This window comes from Hemitrygon akajei, unplaced genomic scaffold (assembly GCF_048418815.1).
Source record: "Hemitrygon akajei unplaced genomic scaffold, sHemAka1.3 Scf000133, whole genome shotgun sequence".
Lineage (NCBI taxonomy): Eukaryota > Metazoa > Chordata > Chondrichthyes > Myliobatiformes > Dasyatidae > Hemitrygon > Hemitrygon akajei.
Genome location: NW_027332019.1, coordinates 531,453 through 550,967, shown reverse-complemented (window position 1 = coordinate 550,967; position 19,515 = coordinate 531,453).

Below are 19,515 nucleotides of genomic sequence, written 5' to 3'. Positions count from 1 at the left end.
AACCCGCAGACAACTCCAAATCCACCGACACCTGTGCGCACCCCAAACCTGCTGACGCCCCAACATGAAAATTACATTATATCTGAGCAAGAAACATTTCAAGCAGTTCTCAAAATATCTCCCTGCACCCTGAAGAACAGCAAGAACAGAGGTCAAGGTTCCACATGCATTTATGTTTAAAGTTTGTATCAATGAAGCAACCTTGAGATTCGACAATCTCCAAATCCACCGGGATTCCCAAATCTGCGCTAATCTGCAAATCTGTGTGTTCTCCCAAAACTGTGCACACCCGCAAAGCCGCATGCAAACCACAACTCAGTGTTCGCTCCCAAATCAGTGTGTACCCCAAATCCGTGCGCACCCCAAATCTGCCGACACTCCCAAATCCACCCACATACTCAGATCGGTGCGCACCCCAAACCTGCCAACACTCCCAAATCCACCTGCATACCCAGATCCGTGCGCACCCCAAACCTGCCGACACTCCCAAATCCACCCACATACTCAGATCGGTGCGCACCCCAAACCTGCCGACACTCCCAAATCCACCTGCATACCCAGATCGGTGCGCACCCCAAACCTACCGACACTCCCAAACCCACCTACATACCCAGATCCGTGCGCACCTCACCGAAATCAGTGTGCACACCTGCATTCGACAACAACGTCCGTACATCAGCAAATCAATGTGCAGCCCCATTTCCATGTGTACCCCCAAACCCGCTGACATCGCCACAGATACATTAGATTTTCCGAGAACAAAACTCATTTCAAACAGTTCGCGAAATAGCTGCCTCCATGTTAAAAAGTTCAAAGTTCATAATCTGTACATTATTATTTTTTCTTTGTGTGTCTGCATCTCTGAGTGTTTATATGCGTTTAAGTGTGTGTCTTTGTGTCAGAGGGTAGCTAGCAGAAAACGTTGGCGCTTTGTCGTGACAACTTGGCTACTGAGAACACTTGGCGATGACAACAGTGTGTACACTGGTTCGGGGAACTATATAGCATTGCATTGCTTGTAAGGGATACAGCAATATCATGGGCTTAACTCTGAGCAGGTTGAACAGGGATTAAAAAAGTAAACCTTTTAGGAGCGTTTGATGGTTCTGGGCAAAATTAAGGGAGAAATCAGTTTGAAAGCTGTCGAATATTGAATGCACACGGTACGGGACACAGTGGAGACACGGGGAGGCAGGAGTGATTCAGCGGCTGATCTTGCTTTACGGATGTACTAAGATTTAGCGGAATGGAAGCGAATGGGTGGGTCACAGGGATTTTGAGGTGTCCGTTGCCTCTGGGTTGCACACTGATTTGAAGGTTGAATGCGCGTTTACCATTGAGCACAGATTTGTGGGCTCACACTGATTTGCACAGAGTTGGGTGTGTTGGCGGATTCGGGAAACACACTGACTTGTGGGAGCCGTTGGATTTTGAGGAGTATCGAATCTCAAGGTTGTTCCGTTTATACAGACTTCAATAATAAGTGCAATATGAAATTTGACGTCTGTTCTTGCTTTTGTTAAATAGAGACAGCCGATTTGTGAACTATTTGAAATTATTTTTGCTCTGTCCATGTGGGAGTGTCTGTTGATCCGGACAGGTGACGAGTATCAAGGCTGTTTCATTTGTACATAAAATAATAAGAATAAATGAAATTTGAATTTTCATCTTTGTTCTTGATTATTGGGCAGAATGGCCTACTTCTGCTCCTAACTCTTTTGGTCTTATGGTCTGATAACAGATTCTTGAGGCACAGCACTGGTGAACGTCCTCCATGCAGAATATGACCAGTTTACAACCACTCTTTGCCTTCTGTGTGGCAAAGCCCTTCTGGATCCACAAAGAAATATACCGTTGGATCCCTTGCCTCCTTACTTTTTCAATATTCCTTGCATGGGGTATCTTATCAAATGCCAAGGGAGATGAAATTAGGGCCATGAACCATGGGGGATGAACTGAATCGGAGACGGACACGCGTATAGTCATCCAGGCTCAGGCAGAGACAATGGGTCTACACACACACACACACACACACACACACACACACACACACACACACACACACACACACTGACACAGACTTTAATACCAACTCTTCCGCTCTCAGCCGTGTTCTTTGACACATACAGGGTGCTATGATTAACACATGCTCCCCGCACACTAGACTGGTGAGTTTGATGGCGATATGTCAGGGTTAGGGGCGGGTCCTGGACGAGCCCCCAATATTCTGAGTATGACCGAGTCGCTGAAGTCGTTGGGCGTTTCATGGACAGGAAAGTGTTTATTCATCACCACAAACAGACATTATTTTGGAGACACCCTCGGTAGAAATCCCTAAACATAACCTTCATCAAGAGTTTATGCTCTTGAGGAGATTGGTAAGAGTCGGTGATTCGGTGATTCAATACAGTTTTTCAAGCTACTATGCCATAATTTACTTCCATATTCTATGTCTGACAAATGGTGCATATGTACAGTGAAAGCACCTTTAGCTGATAAGACACCTCGGAAGGTTCAGTCACCATTGTTGGGATAAACTAACTCCCACAAATGTTCTAAATATAAATTAATCAGTTTATTCTGAATCTGTCACAGCGAGGATTGCACCTGCCTGACGTAATTGGTTTGTAAGTAAATTAAAACTCTTTACTTTTAAATCTGTTGAAATCTGTCTCTGTGGAGTCGCTAAATGATATTATAAAACTCAGGCATGTGTAATCTCAACATCTCTTTCCGAGAGATCGTCTGTAGCACGGGAGGACAAACCACTGGACAGAGAAACGCTTGGTCCCAGCAGAGGCACGGAGAAGGACAGAGGGAGTGCGCCTCCACGTCCGCTGAAGACGGCGGATGAATGCCTCTGCAGATGGAACGCCAACCTGCTCCTCCTGGGCAGGAAACAGTGGAGGTTGGTAGCCGAGGAAGCACTCGAAGGGGGACAGCTGAGGACGGATAAGAGTTTATGGCGGATTCGGCTCAAGGTAGCTGCTGCCTTCACGCGGTTGGGTTCTGGGAGACCAGACACCGCAATACAGTCTCCAGCTGTGGGTTGGCTCACTCGTTCCGGCCATTGGTCTGTGGGTGGAATCCTGAAGACAGACTCACAGAGGCACCAGGAAGATTACAGAATGCCCTCCAGAAAATGGATGGGAATTGACAGCCCCTGTCTGACGTAACTTCTACAGGCAAATCATGTAATTTAAAGACATGCAGTACTAGTAATTAGAAGTTCCCTTGGCAGAGGGGAATTTATGTCAAGGAATGAGGTGTACAGACTTGGAGAAACGATCAACTACTGTGAGAATGGCAGGTTTACCATCTGATGGGGGAAGACCGGTGACAAAATCCAGGGCAATGTGGGACCAGGGTATCCTGGAGATGGACAGGGGTTGTAACAGACCAGCGGCTAACCGGTTATTCTTGTCTTGAGCACAGGCGGAGCAGGCTGAGACGAAGGTGCGGATGTCATCTCCCATGGAGGGCCAGCAGAACCGCCGACAGATGAAGGCCTGAGTACGCTTGGTTCCAGGGTGACAGGATAAGCGGGAGGAATGATCCCACTGCAATACCTGTGAGCGGACAGAGCTGGGAACATAAACACGGTCAGTGCGGCATTGACTAGGGGCAGCCTCGCTCTGCTGAACTGCTCGCACAATGGATTCCATGTCCCATTGCACTGCACCCACGGACAGTGAGCAGGGTGGATAACATCGGAGACCTCAGTGGTTTCAGAGGAGGGTAATCTTCGGGAGAGGGCATTACGTTTTCAATTTTTGGAACCGGGGTGGAAGGACAGAGTAAAATTGAAAATTAAACTTCTCATCCTTGGCCGAGCGCTGAGAGAGAACAGCCCCTACGCCAATGACAGACGCATCCACCTCCACAATGAACTGCCGGCCGGTGTCGGGTTGAATCAGGATGGGGGCAGAGGTGAAACGTTCCCTCAGGTCAGAGAATGCTTTTTCAGCAGCTGGGGACCAGGAGAATCTGAGCGCGATGAGGTAAGAGCAGTGAGTGTCGCAGCCAGTAGACTATAATTTCTGATGAAGCAGCGATAGAAGTCTGCAAAGCCCAAGAAGCGTTGCAACTCCCGACGAGCGGAGGGTCTGGGCCATTCGACCACCGCCTTCACCTTCTGTTGGTCCATCTGAGTGGAACCGGCTGAAACTACATACTCCAGGAAAGGGACTCACATGCGATGAAACTCACATTTCTCAACCTTCATAACGATTTGGCTCTCCAGAAGGCGCTGGGGAACTCTGCGGACGTGACCTGTGTGTTCGGCAAGGGACTTGGAACAAATCAAAACGTCGTCGAGATACACAAAAAGTAATTGGTTCAGAATGTCCCTGAGAATATCATTCACCAGGGCTTGGAAGACGGCTAGACAGAGCGGCATGCTCAGCTACACGGAACGGCCCTTCACGGATGCGGACAAGATGGAAGGCGTTACGGAGATCAAGACTGGTGAAAACTGAGGCTCCTTCTGGTAGTTCAGATGCCGAGGTCATGAGCGGAAGAGGGTAACGGTTCTAAACAGTGAGATCATTCAGTCCCCGGTAATCAATGCATGGACACGAGGAGCCGTCCTTCTTTTCAACAAGGAAAAAACCGTCACCAGCCGGGGAGGAAGACGGCTGGATGAGGCCTCCAGCCAGAGACTCTTGAATGTACTTATTCATGGCTTTAGGTGAAAATACCGGACCCAAATACACTGAGCAATAAACAGAGCGGCAGGTGATAGGTGGAGCACAATGAGACACAGGTGGCAGCAATACAGGTAACAATGAGAAACAGATGAGAGACGGAGTACTCAGTAATGCAGGGGCCCGATTAGAGCAGGAGCACATGGCAATACAAAACAACAGACTGACAGCTGGGGGGAAACACACAAAAAGACAGAGTTCAACTGGAGGTGCTGACATGTATATAAATGACCTGGATGAAGATGCATATAGGTGGGTTAGTAACTTAGCCAGGATTTGTGGAGCTTTGGATTAGTGTAGAAGATTTGCAAAGAATGCAACATGTTGTAGATCAGTTTCAGATAAGGGTTGAGAAATGGCAGCTGGAGGTTAACTACGAAAAATAGAAGGAGACAATACACCTTTAAAGGCAAGATCCTTTTCAGTGCTACTGAGCAGAGAGATCTTGGGATCGAAAGCCATTACTTTTTGCAAGTGGCTATGCAGATCGATGAGGTTGTTAAGAAGGCTCATGGAATGCTTGTTTTCACCATATGAGGCATTGAGGTCAAAAGTCAGGAGATTAAGCTGCAACATTTTAAAATTCTGGCTCGGCCACATCTGGAGTATTTCACACAGTTCTGGTCATCCCACTATAGAAAGGATGCTGATATTTGGGAGGGGGTGCAGAGGAGATTTACCAGGACGCTGCCTGGTTTAGAGGGCATGTGCTATCATTAAAGTCTGGATAAACTTGTGTTGTTTCTTCTAGAGAGTTGCAGAGTGATGGAAGATCCGTTAGAGGTTTATAAGATTATGAGAGGCATAGATAGCGTGGACAGAGTCTACCTATTACCCGAGGTTGAAAAGGTTAATACCATCGGGCAGGCATTGACGGTGAGATCGGGTCGGCTCAATTGGCATGTGAAGGCAGTTATTTTACTCAGTGAGTCATAGATGCCTGGAGTGCTCTGCCTGGTTTTAGTGGTTGAGGAAAAAACTAATAGAGGTTTTGAACATTTTGGGTGGGTACAGTGTAGGTAGGAAGGATTGATATTTGTGTGCTTTTATTTTGCTTTTTAGTTGGCATGTCACAGCACTGAGGACCGAATATCCTATTCCATGTGTCCAGTAATGCAAAAAACATTTTGTCTATTCCTACATCCTCACCACAAAGTAATAGCAATGTTGTGATTATGCGGGCAGTGGGAAATCATGCCTCTAGCGCTTCTTGATTTCGTCACAGAGATTCAGTGTCAATCAAACCCGACTCTTTCCTCTGGCAGACAGCTTCATTAACTCGGTTCAATATTTGCCTTTACTGGGGTCTTCCTCCTCCTAACACAAATGTTAAGGTCTATGGTTGTTAATATGCTACGCTGATGGGGTTGCTACTTGTGATTGATGTGGGGGTGATGTTGGATTGTAGTGAATGACTGCTGGGTTAGTGTCTATTGGGATCTATAGGAGGGAGGGCCGGTGATGTTAAGGGGAGGGTTGGTAAATGGAAATGCAGCCCTCCCCATGGGAAGAGAGGGGCGTAGAACGGTCCTGGTGTTAACTAAGCTTGTTCGTGGGGCTGTGGCCAGGCATAGTCGAGGTGCGGTCCGGCTTGGTTGTGTTGTGGACCCTTAGCCTTCAGGAATAGTTTTAAGGGTACGTTTGTGGATGTCTATATGGGGCTGGAGGAAAGAGCGTGTTGGAGTTCAGTGTCGGAAGATATGTGTGGCTGTGGCAGATAGGGTTGTGTAGCCACTTTAATCTGGCACGTGCCTTTCACTAACCTCGTCGAATATCACTTGGCTTAATTAACCAGTGTACACTGTACTGGCTAGGTTTTATGGGATTTGTAGGTCTGTGATTACTCGGGAGTGGGAAGATCATCTCTCTTGTGCTTTTTGATCACTTCACTCGAAATTCACTAACATGCAACCCTGCCATTTTGCTCTGACCCACGTCTTCTTTAAATTGGACCAACACTTGCCTTTATTGGGATATTCTTCCGCCTTAACAATTTTTTTTATAAATTATGGTCATGCCTATGCTAAGGTGATGGGGTTTCGACTTATGATGGATATGGGGTGATGATGGATTGTAAGGAATGAGCCCTGTGGTGTGGGTTAGGGTTTATAGGATTTGTAGGAGGAGAGTAGGCATTAGGGTTGTGAGATGGAGATGCAGGCCTCCCCATTGGGAGAGAGAGGAGAATGGGACATGGTGTTAAATGTGTTCGTTTGTGATGCTAAGGTTAGTCAGGGAGCAGTAGGTGTGGGCCCTTGGATGTTAGGATTACGTTAAAGGGTAGGGTTGGGCGATCTATATGTGTGTCTGTGGTTGATAGGGATGTGGAGCCACATTAATCTCCCCCTTTCATTCACCTGGTCCAGCACCACTTGGGTTCTATAACCGGAAGTTCATGGGGACACACCATCAGTAATGTAACCTGGGGTCTTTGTGTCTTTCAGGTTTTTAATCACTAAACACCCTTGGGCAGGCGACCCGGCCAGAACTGATCGCCCGGCTTGTGTTACTCCCGTGGACCAAGGTAATAAAGACAATGTCTGTTCGAGGTTTCACATATCTTAGACCTCTTTATGAGTTTTCTTTTTACCGTATGGGGAGTGGAATGTTTTGAGGCCTAGTTATTAGGCGTAATTTCAAAGTGAGATGTAACTTCCCTGGTTTAAATTTACACTGGTTTTTATTTTGCACCGGGGTGGGTGGATTGGCATTGGTTAAATTAACAGAGTTTACTGGCGACTCAGTGCCTTTCCACCCTGTCACTTTGAGCTTAGTGGTGAATAGTTTTGTGAGCTCCCAAATTGGGTTTAACTATCTGGTTCCCTATCGTTTCCTGGTATCACGTCTTTTTGATTGGTATTTCGTGAGCCGGGCGATGAAAAGCGTGCCTCTGTTTGTCTCGGTTGTGATTATGCTGGCAGTGGGAAAAGCATCCCGATTGTCCTTCTTGATCTCTTCTCTCGAGATTCCGTGTCACACAACCCTGTAACCTTGCTCTGGCCCATGCATTAGACATTCAGATGAGGATTTAGGGACAGGGATGGGGATTTAGAGTTCCGATTATGATTCAGAGTCAGAGATGCATAGTGTTTCGGGTCTGATTAGCGTTCAGGGACGGGGATATGGGAGGATAGAGGTCCGATTACGTCTATGGTCAGTAAGTGGGAAGTCAGAGGTCATATTAGCGTTTTGAGACATGGTTGTGGTGGGTTAGAATTCAGGTTAGGTTTTAGGGACAGGTATGTTGGGTATTAGAGGTCAGATTAGATTCGAGTTTACGTTAAATGATGTGGGGTTTCCGAGGTCACATTAAACTTTCGGGACAGTGATTTGGGAATTTAGAGCTCTGATTCGGGTTTCGGGTCAGGTATGTGGTGAATCAGAGGTGAGTCTGGCGTTTACGGACATGGTTATCTTGGGCTGGAAGTCAGTTCAGGGTTTAGGGACAAGTCTGTGGCGTGTTGGTGGTCAGATTAGATGAGGGGTTAGTTTCAGTGAGGTGGAGTGCTAGAGGTCAGTTTAAAGTTCAGGGAGACTGATCAGGGGATTTAGAGTTCAAGTCAGGATTTTGGGAAATATGCTGGGATTTAGTGATCGTATTAGGATAAGGTGTAGGGATGCGAAATTATGAGAATCCATACTTACGTTTGGGATCAGGGATCTGGGAGCATAGGACAGGCTGGGCTTTAGAGACCAGGATGTGGAGAGTTAGATCAAATTATTATTAAGGGGTGGAGTGCTAGTGATCAAGTTAGAATATAATTAGTGACTGGGTTGTGGCAGTGTGGAGGTTAAGATTCAGGGGATGGGATGCGATGTTGTGAGATGTCAGATTTAGTTTCAGGGCCGGGGTACGGGGGGTTAGTAGACAGGTTAGGATGAGGGATAGGTTTGTTAAGCGGTTAGGGATCCGATTGGGTTTAGTTACAAGAATGTGTGTTGGAGTTGTTCAGATTGGGGTAGTGAGACAGAGATGTGTGGAGAGATAGGTCAGAATGTGGTTCAGGGACAGATGTCTTAGTGGAGTTAGACGTCAGATTAGGGTTTGGGGGCCGAGATATGGGAAGTTAAGGTTCACATTAAGATTTACGGTCAAGGATGCGCAGTGTTACAAGTCAAGTTAAGATTTAGGGGACTCCGCCTCCCGCTGACGGACATGTAACCATTTAACCATATAACCGTACAATAATTACAGCACAGAAACAGGCCGTCTGGACCCTTCTAGTCCATGCCGAACGCTTACTCTCACCTGGTCCCACTGGTCCGCACTCAGCCCATAACCCTCCATCACCCTCCATGTAAGATATAGTATCTCTCTATCCGCCTTTGATCTCTCCTTTTTCCGACTTAAACTTTGAAATTTCAACTTTATTCAGTCGGATCTGTAGAGCAACAGTTATAATTATGTCTACACTTAGAAGCACTAAAAGGAACCCGGACCCAGGCAACGGAAAGCCTAAAAAAAGCTGCGAGTTCTTGGAGGAAACCCCGTTGATAAAGAGATTAGAGTCTCAAATCAGCTGTATCGGTACTGAAATAACTCAACTAAAAGAGAAATTTCTTTTAGGAAAAAAAAATGACTCTCTGAGCCTCAATCTTATAGAAGTTAATCGAAATGCGGCTGACCTTTCTTCTCGTTTGGAAAAGGCTCAACAAAGGATCGTCGATCTGGAAGCTCGGTCGCGTCGGAACAATATCCGAATTGTTAGATTAATAGGGAAATCAGAACCTGCCGACACAGTTGAGTATTTTGCAAAAATATTTCAGTCTTTATTTCCGGAGGCTTGCTCACAACCGCCAGAGATTGAAATGGCTCACAGTATCGGTGCTTTAAATCTTTTGGACCAAGGTAAATCAGGCATAATGTTGTGCGTTTTCTTCGTTATAGAGACAAAGACCGCATTGTTAAGCTTGCAAGAAAACAAAGGTTGTTTCAATTTCAAAGTTCGGAGATCCGCTTTTTGAAGATTTTCCACGTGAAATTGTTAAGAAGCGTGCTGGATTTGCTCCGGTCATGCGTTCAGCTTATCAAAAAAAAAAGCTCTACCCATCGCTCCAATACCCAGCTAAATTAAGGCTTTTTGTCAAAAATTCTGGGGTTCGTATTTTTTAATGACCCAGCCGATGCATTGCGTTTTATTAACTCTCTGCCCGACGAGTCTGAAGCCTGAAGTTTGAATGATTTACAAATATTTGATTATCTCGCGACCTAAGGAGTGGTGAAATCGGAAGATTTGATGGTTATAGAAAGTTTTTACCTTAAAATGAACCTTTATCTCTGAAATGGACTGGTTTGGATGGTTTTAACCCTAGAAGACAAAGCGGGACTACTGATGAAAGACTGTAGATAACTTTGAACCATCTAGATTTTTTTTCTGTTTGTAACATTTAACTGAATCAATTGCTTTTTTGCTCCGTATGCTTTTGTAAAGGTCTTTTTTTAAGTAATTATCTGGATCTCTTTAGTTTTTAAAGATAGATTCGATAATTTAAAGATGGCGATTGTTTTTCATCTGTGCAAACATTTCAAGATTTTTGGACGTGTTTTTCTTTGCTTATCTAATATTATGAAAGTTATTCTCAAAATTGAAGGTCAAATCAACTACATTGAGTTATATGTCGACTGTAATGAGTTTTATATCCAGAAGAAGGAGACAGATATTACTTTTTTCATTTTAACTTTTCATTTAGGCAGGTGGAGTTATAATTGCTTTTTATGCATTCTCTGGGGCTTGCGTCAATCGATATCGACTGTTTTTTTTTCCCGGGCTTTGTAGTTTGGTGGAATTTTTTCTTTGTTTTCTTTTCTTATTTTTTGTCCCTATTATGGAATCCTGGAGCGTACGCTAATTATTACTATTGCTGTTTATCTCCACTATTCCCGACTATCTTATCCTGACATGCTTCTAACTACCTTTTTTAGATACAAAGTCTCATGATGAGAAATGTTTTAAGTTGGAATATCCGTAGTTGGAACCATCCTATTAACCGCAAGAAAACATTTAAAACTATTAACCTATTCTAACCTGATATAATCTTTGCACAAGAGACACAAATCAGGTTATGTGATAAAAATCGATTTTTTAAATTTTTGAAGGTTTCTCAGTTTCATGTAAACGCTTGAAATAAAATTAGAGGGGTTTCTATTTTTATTGATTCCAATAACCCTTTTATCCAGGAGGATATTATAGCCAATATTAATGGCAGATTTTTGAGAGTTAAAGGAACAACTCATAACAGGAAAATGGTTTTGCTTAATACTTATGGACCAAAAGTTGATGATCCCTCATTTTTTTAAGGCTGTCTATGTTCTATTACCTGATCTAAATGAATATATGTTATTAATGGGTGGTGATTTTAATACTTGTTGCAATCCATTAATGGATAAATCATCATCCAAACATCGACTCCCTAATCGTTCTGCATCACTTATTAATTCATTTTTAATTGATTATGGCTTGATTGATCACGTCTCAAAGTTAAATGCCTATTTACGTGGTCAGATTATTTCTTATATAAGTAAACTGAAGAAACAGACAAGAATGGGATAAAATCTCTAAACAGATTAAAGACAGATAACATCAATGCAACCTCTGCAAATATTGTTTTGTTCAAAAGAAGAGTGGAATTACAATCTCAATATAATTTATTATTAACTTATCCTATTGAAGGATATTTGCTTAAATTGAAAAGACAGTTTGATATTTTTGGGGATAAAAATAATAAGCGCTTAGCTTCCCTATTAAGGGCAGCTAGAGCTAAAAGACAATTATTAAAGATTCGTAAAGAAAATGGAGATATAGCAAGTTACCATGAAGACATCAATAATATTTTTCAGAATTATTAATCCGATCTTTGTAGATCTCAATTTCCTGCAGAATCCTCCAAAATGAAGGTTATTTTTAGATAAGATAAAATTTCCTCAAATTACTGTTGAAGATCAACAGATGCTTGATAGTCCAATTACTGAGCATGAAAGTCAGAATGTTATGTTGTCAATGCAATCAAGTAAAGCACCTGGACATGATGGTTATTCGGTAGGATTTTACAAAATAATTGGAAGATTAGTTTCTCCATACATTTTGGAAATACTTCCTGAATCCTTTGAGAATGTTAGCTTACCTTCTTCTTTTTATAATGCTTCTATTTCCTCAATATTTAAGAAAGATAAAGATCCCACTGAATGTTCATCATACAGACCTATTTCGTTATTAAATGTGGATGAAAAAATTCTCTCTAAGATAATGGCTAACCATTTGGAAAATATTTAACTAAAATCACCTCTATGGATCAAACAGGCTTATTAAATGTCGTTCCTCTTTCTCCAATGTTCGGAGATTGATGAACATTATATATTCATCATTATCTAAGGAACCCCAATGTGTTATTTCTCTTGACGCAGAAAAGGCATTTGATAGAGTTGAATGGTCATATTTGTTTAAAGTATTAGAAAAAAATTGGTTTTGGGAATAATTTCAATAGGTGGATTCAAATGATCTATAAGAATCCTAGGGCTACGGTTAATACTAATAATTTCCAGTCCTCTTCTTTTTTTTTCATTTTCACGTGGTACTTGACAGGGATATCCATTAAGCCCTTTAGTGTTTAATCTTGTACTGGAGCCTTTGGCCATAACACTCCGTGAAGCTAAAAATATTCATGGTATTTCTATGAATGGGACCATACATAAGACTTCTCTTTTCGCAGATGATCTTTTGTTTTTCATTTCGAACCCTGAGGAATTAATTCCAAATCTTTTGGAAATACTAAAAGATTTTGGAAAACTTTCAGGATATAAACTTAACTTGAATAAAAGTGATTTGTTTCCTTAAATGCCCCAGTTTTATTTATAATGATATTCCATTTAGAATTGTTAATTCTTTTAAATATTTAGGTATTACAATTACTAAATAATACAAAGATCTTTATAAGACTAATGTACTTCCTTTAAAAGACTCCATGAAACAACTATTTACTGGATGGAATCCACTTACTCTTTCTTTAATAGGTCGTATCTATGCCGTGAAAATTATGATTTTACCTAGATCTTTATATATTTTTCAAAATATACCTATCTTTTAAACTAATTTTTTTGAACAAATTGACTCTATTATTTCGTCCTTTCTTTGGAACAATAAAATACCAAAATTAATAAGTATCAGTTACAAAAATCTAAAAAAAGATGGTGGACTTGCACTTCCTAATTTAAGACTGTATTATTGGGCTGTTAATATCCGACAGTTATGTTTTTGGTTATATTGGCTCGATAGGAGCCAAAAAAGAAATTTGGATTGATTTGGAGTTAAAAGCTGTCAAACAATTTTATTGAACCTCATTATTAGGAACTCCATTAACTTTACAGCTCTCTGAAATTCCAAATTTAAATCCCTACCCTGATATTAAACAGTCCTTACGGATTTGGTTTCAGTTTCGCAATTTTTAAAAATTTTAAACAACTTATATTGTCTAGTTCTCTAAATCGAAATGTTTATAGAAATTTTCAACAACGCATTGCTCCGTTCCTAATGTTCTTTTTTTCTTTTTTTTCCCCCTTTTTTTGCAGTTACTGTTCTTTTAATTAGTTGGTGTTCTCTTTTTTTTCTTTCTTTTCCTTATAATTTTTTTTCATTTTCATATATTACGATCAGATTTTTATCTTCAGCTTTATTAATTGTACATATATCAATTCGTTGAAATTTTGTAACATTGTATAGCTGTGGAAAATTATGTATCAATAAAAAGATTCTAAAATGAAAATGAAAAGTGAAACGCACCAATTATGTGTCATGGAGAACGAATGTACAACGTTCTCGTTTGAAGGTGTGAATAAACAAAACTAAACATTGTTATTTTGGGATTTCTTCGAGGGAGCGATTTTAATTGCAGATGACGCAATTAATATAACTGAAAACAAATCTGAATTGTTTGTTTAGTGGGTTGTCACTAATGTGACTAACCAGGTGGTGTGATTACTTGTCACAGTGCACTTTCGTCTCCTGTATAAGAGCGTGCAAAGCAATCAACTGTAGATATCGACAGTTGGACTGTTTTCAAATGATCACCAATCTATACCGAAAATGGGATATCCCGCAATTTACTACATTGCAAGTATTTACTATCCTGTACTGGCAGCCATTGGTATCCCTGGTCAGTAACTGGAATTCGCTTCTGCTCTGTATGTTTGGTTTGTTCTTGTAGCATTTGCTACAGATGGTTGCTCGTCTTGTGTGTTTTAAGCTTGTTCAGGTTCAAATATATATTTTATTTTATGCTTTCATGTTTCTTTGGAATTGTTACTCGTTTCTTAAGTTCGGTCAGTTTGCCAATAATAACAATTGATTGAATATTTATATCGATACAATTCTAGCATTTTTACCTTACTCGACAGCTTTACCAGTAGATATTGCTCTAAATCTGATTCTGCATCGATGCAGAACCTCGAACGTTTACTAAATTAACATAAAATCTTTAGCACCGCTCTTTCTGCGAGCTGTCCGGATTTTTTGGCAGTCTACCAATTCTTATTCTTCATCTTAATACAACATAATTTATATTTTTTCACTTATTTGTCAAACTGTCTTTGAAATTCTCACAGTAACTTTGAAAACTCTTTTGTTTTACCATATTCTCCTTGTTTGGGCGGCTTTAATTTAGGTAAGCATTATTTTACTTCTTGCATCCTTCTCACAACATGTGGGAGTTGAAATCTTTATGTTGCGTCTCTGTCGCGATGTACAAGATTCAAGTTTATTTGCCACCTGTACTTCGAAGCCCTTAATCCACTGCAAAATGTTATCTCCAAAGAAACGGTCTCCCTGAGTCCATTTTATTTCCGCAACATATAAAACCTTGAGCAATATCAGCTACAATGGTGGGACTGTCTAGATGTGTGGGTCAATAAGGCGCCCACCGGAATGTCTGTTGTCAACTGGAAAGCTGTGGCTCAACTGTTACTCTGTTCGGTCATTATCATCCAATCGAAGGACAGTGACGGAGCACGGACAAACAAGATTTCCACTTTCCGAATCGAAGCCTGCCTAACCCGGCATGGGATCAGATGTCTGAGGTTCACTCAATCCGATTCAACACATTTCTATGCAAGTATTACAAGTATAAATGATCAGGGTTTATACGCATGAACCTAACTTTTCTTTGCTTCCTTGCAGTTAATTTAGTGGCGATTGTGATCCTGTCTCTGGGAAACTGCGGACTCTCTCGATGCATCTCCCGTTACCTGGTGGGAATGGCAGCAGCAGACTTATTGGGTGTTATTATTGCTGTTATACTCTCTGAGATCAATAATATTTATAGCTATGCCCTTCCTTTACTCATTACACCGGTTTGCGCCCTGACCCATGCCCTGAGGCTCGCAACCATGGACTGTTCTGTTTGGCTCACGGTAGCATTCACCTTCGATCGCTGCATTGCAATCTGCAGTCAAAAGCTGCGGGAACGATACTGCACCGAGAGAACGGCGACTATTGCGATTGCAATTGTGGGTTTAGGAAGCTGTGCAAAAAGTGCCCCATTATATTTTGCGGTAGAACCCTACCTTATCATTGATAACGTGCCCTGGCGATGCATTTTGAAACCGGAATATGTTACTTTACCAATGTGGAAAGCATACCAGCTGTTTAACACCATCACAACACCTTTATTGCCGATCGGTTTGATACTAATTTTTAATGCTTTAACAATTAGTCATATCATCGCTGCAAACAGAGTTCGCCGGGGGCTCAGGAACACCAGAGAGAAAAAGAATGATCCAGAAGTGGAGAACCGGAGAAAGTCAATACATTTGTTGTTCGCTCTGTCAGCCAATTTCATATTGTTGTGGATCCCCTTTATTGTATATACTATGAACTGGCAAGTTGAGAATTACTCTTACACTGACAGATATTTGAACACCCCGACATATATCCTGCAACAGTTTGGGTTCATGTTGCAGTTTCTCTCCACCTGCACCAACACGTGTATCTACACTCTGTCACAGAGGAAATTCAGGGCGGAGCTGAGCCATGGAGTTAAATATCTGGTTACATTAAATGGTCGGTTCTGTAAGTAAAAGGCAAGTTCAACTGAAAGCTCTAACGGGAGTTCAAGCCTATTTCTATATTACTTATATCTGGTAAATGTGCCTATGTTCCTTCAGCCGGCTGAGCGAATGTTTGTAGATTGCGGCTTCCAGTGAGGTCAGCAAAATTAATTCAATTGTGTGGCGGAAGAAACAGCAAAAGACGCTGATGCGACTGCTACACCAGCAGAGATTTGTATTCAAATTTTTGGATTAACGACAGAATCGCGACATACGAGTGTTGTGAAGCAAATATGATTTTTCTTACATTGGTAGAATTCTATTCTAATTTACTGGACTATGGATCATTCCAGGGATTGCTGAGAAATGTGCCTGAAACATGGAAAACCGGAGTCAGTTGAAGTCAGAGAGAATACCTACAATTTCCATTGTAACAGTGCAAAATATGTGACAACTGCCTTTTCATTCAGAAAGCGAGCGGTCCCTTCCAAAGCGGGAAGTTAAAACTGCACGATACCCCAATCTGACCCATAAATGAAAACGTGTAACAGTCTTACTGATAGGGGACGGTATTAGGATGCAGCTGTGGATTTTATTTCTGTGTTACTTTTCCCCGTAATTAAAATGCCCACTCTGCAGAAGCGTTGATCTAATATATTGTGTCTACTAATGTTATGGATTTAAAATATCGCAAATTGCGATCATCTTCGAACAGGACATGTCCAATGCTTCACCCGGCACGGTTGCTGAATTATATAGAAATCATAAAAAAACGTCAGCGTCAAGAAGCAGTCAAATTGCATCTTGACGGAGCCTCAGTTGCAATTCCTGTTCTGAACACTTGATGTCCTCGTACTTCCAAGCATTCCACACCGTGACGCAGTGGAGATGAGGAACTGGGCCCAACATCTAGTGACATTATGTGGTCGGCTCTGTGGATAAAACACAAATTCAACCGTAACATTTCCTGGCAGATCAAATTAATTTCTATATAAATCATCTCAAGTAAATACGTCAGATATTCTAGCAGCCTGGTCGCCGAAGCTTAGTAGCTCAGATTTGGAATCAAGATCTGAATCAGGCACAAAGTCACTGGTATATATTGTTACCAACGGGAATACGTACAACGAATAATAATAAAACTATTAATCACAATAAGAAGCAAATTAAATTAAAGATGTGGCGCAAAAAGGAAAACGAGTGCTGTTCATGCTTTCAATTTCCATTTGGATATCTGATGGCACCGCTAATTAAAGTTCTCCTGCCAGGAGCCGCAGAAACAATGTGTTCTCGGAGAGTTGGCACGAATCAAATGAAACCATTCCATGTCTGAATAATTTCTATAACAGGCACCATCGCCCCAAATCTAGGGTAGAGAGGGAGAACAGCTGGAAGTGTGCACATCACCGAGGACTTCGGGTGGTCTGTATATCCCAGCTGTGTGGTTAAAGGAAAGCACAGCAGCGCCTCTTTCACCCCAGATCGGCAAGAGTCCCGAAATCCTAGTAATTTTCCACAGGGGCACAATTGAGAGCTTCCTCACTGGCTGTATTCCTGGCTGGTATGGGAGCTGTATTTCCCTCAATCGCAGGACTTGGCAGAGAGAGGTGCGGACAGCCCAGCGCAACTTCCCACGATTTAGGACATTTACAAAGACAGGTGAGTAAAAAGGGTGCGATAGATCACTGGGGACCCGAGTCATCCCGAACACAAACTGCTCCAGCTGCTTCTATTTAGGAAGACAACACCTTCATACCGTTTATGAGACATTGTACGGTCAGTCGTTGATGTCTAGTGAAATAAGGATAACCGTGATATAGTCTTCTTTGACGGGGACTGAATCTTGACAAAAACTCGCGATTTGAAACAGCAACATGACAGCTGTTTTGGTGAATGTTCTAGTTCCCTTTCGACAAACAAATATTTCCATCAGATATCGGCAGATGAGAACTCGTGTTTGCTTTCTGTCCAAATGTTTCTTGGCTCTCAAATTCAAAACCTGCGACAAGACATCCCTTCTTAGATATGGGCTCAATACTGTTATCAATACTCCAAGTGCAGCCTGACGACTGTCCCCTACAGACTCGGCATTATCTCCTTGCTTTCATATTCTAATTTCCTTGAAATAAATGCCAACATTGCATTTACCTGCATTTTCACAGACTCGACCTGTAAATTCACCTTCTCGGAGTCTTGCACGAGGACTGTTAAGTCCCTTTGTACCTCTGATGCTTGAGCCTTCTCCCCATTTACATAACAGTCCGCACTACTGCTCCTTTCACCAAAATGCATAATCATACATCCCCAACACTGTATTCCATCGACCACATTTTTGCTCATTCTTCCAATTTGTCCTTCTACAATTGCATTGCTTCCTCAGCGCAACCGACATCTCCACTTATTTCATCGGCAAAGAATGACACTAAGTCATCAATTCCCTTATCTAAATCATTGACGAGCAATATGACCTGCAGCGGTCCCAATATTGACCGCTGAGGAACATCACGAGTCACGGACAGCCAAGCAGAAATGTCCCCCTTCTTCCCACTCCAGCCTGTCAGCCATTCCTCTATCAACGCCCTGGGATTTTGCCTTGCTACACAGCCTCATGTGAGGCACCTTGTCAAACTTTTTCTGAAAATCCCAGTATATAAGATTCACTGCCTCTCCTTTGTCCATCTTGATTGTCACGTCTTCGAAAAAATCTAACAGGTCTATCGGGCAAGATTTCCCTTCGCAGAAACCATGCTGACTTTGATATATTTCATCTTCAGTCTCAAGTACCTGGAGAGCTCCTCTTCAACTATCCAACATGATCCTACCCCTTGAGGTTAGGATAACTGGCGTATAATTTCCTTTCGTTTCCTTCCTTCTCAACCAGAAGAGTGAAATATGCAAATTTCCAGCCATGCGGCATCATCCCAAAACCAATTGATTCTTGAAAGATCTTAACCAATGCATCCATTATCTGTTAAAGAACCTCCCTCAGGATGCTGGGGTTTAGTCCATTTGGCCCAGGTGACTTATCCACCATACGATCTTTGAGTTTGCCTAGTACATATTTCTTTGTAAGAGCAATGACACCCTCTCCTGTTTCACTGATACTCACAGACCCCTGGCACAATGATAGATTCTTCCGCAGTGAAGACAGATGCCAACAGTTTTGACCCCATATCTAAGAAAGGATGTCTTGTCATAGATTTTGAATTTGAGAGGCAAGAAACATTTAGCCAGAAAGCAATTAGTTACTACCATGGCGCTCTCAAACTTTTGACCTTTTCTTTCAACCTAACAGGAACAGAAAGATTCTGTACTCTCAAAATTTCACCTTTAAATGAGCTCCATTTCTCTATTACATCCTTCCCATAAAACAAATTGTCCCAATCCACTCTTTCTAAGTCCTTTCGCATCTCCTCAAAGTTAATCTTTCTCCAATCAAAAATCTCAACCCTGGGTCCAGTCCTATCCTTCTCCATAATTATATTGAAACTAACGGTATTGTGATCACTGAACCCGAAGAGCTCCCCAATACGTACGTCTGTCATCTGACCTACCTCATTCCCTAACAGGATATCCAACACTGCCCCTTCTCTAGTCGGTACTTCTATGTATTGCTGCAAAAAATTACCCTGCACACATTTTACGAACTCCAAACCATCCATTCCTTTTACAGAATGGACTTCCCAGTCTATATGTGGAAAATTAAAATCTCCCAAAATCACAACCTTGTGCTTACTACACATATCTGCTATCTCCTTACAAATTTGCTCCTCC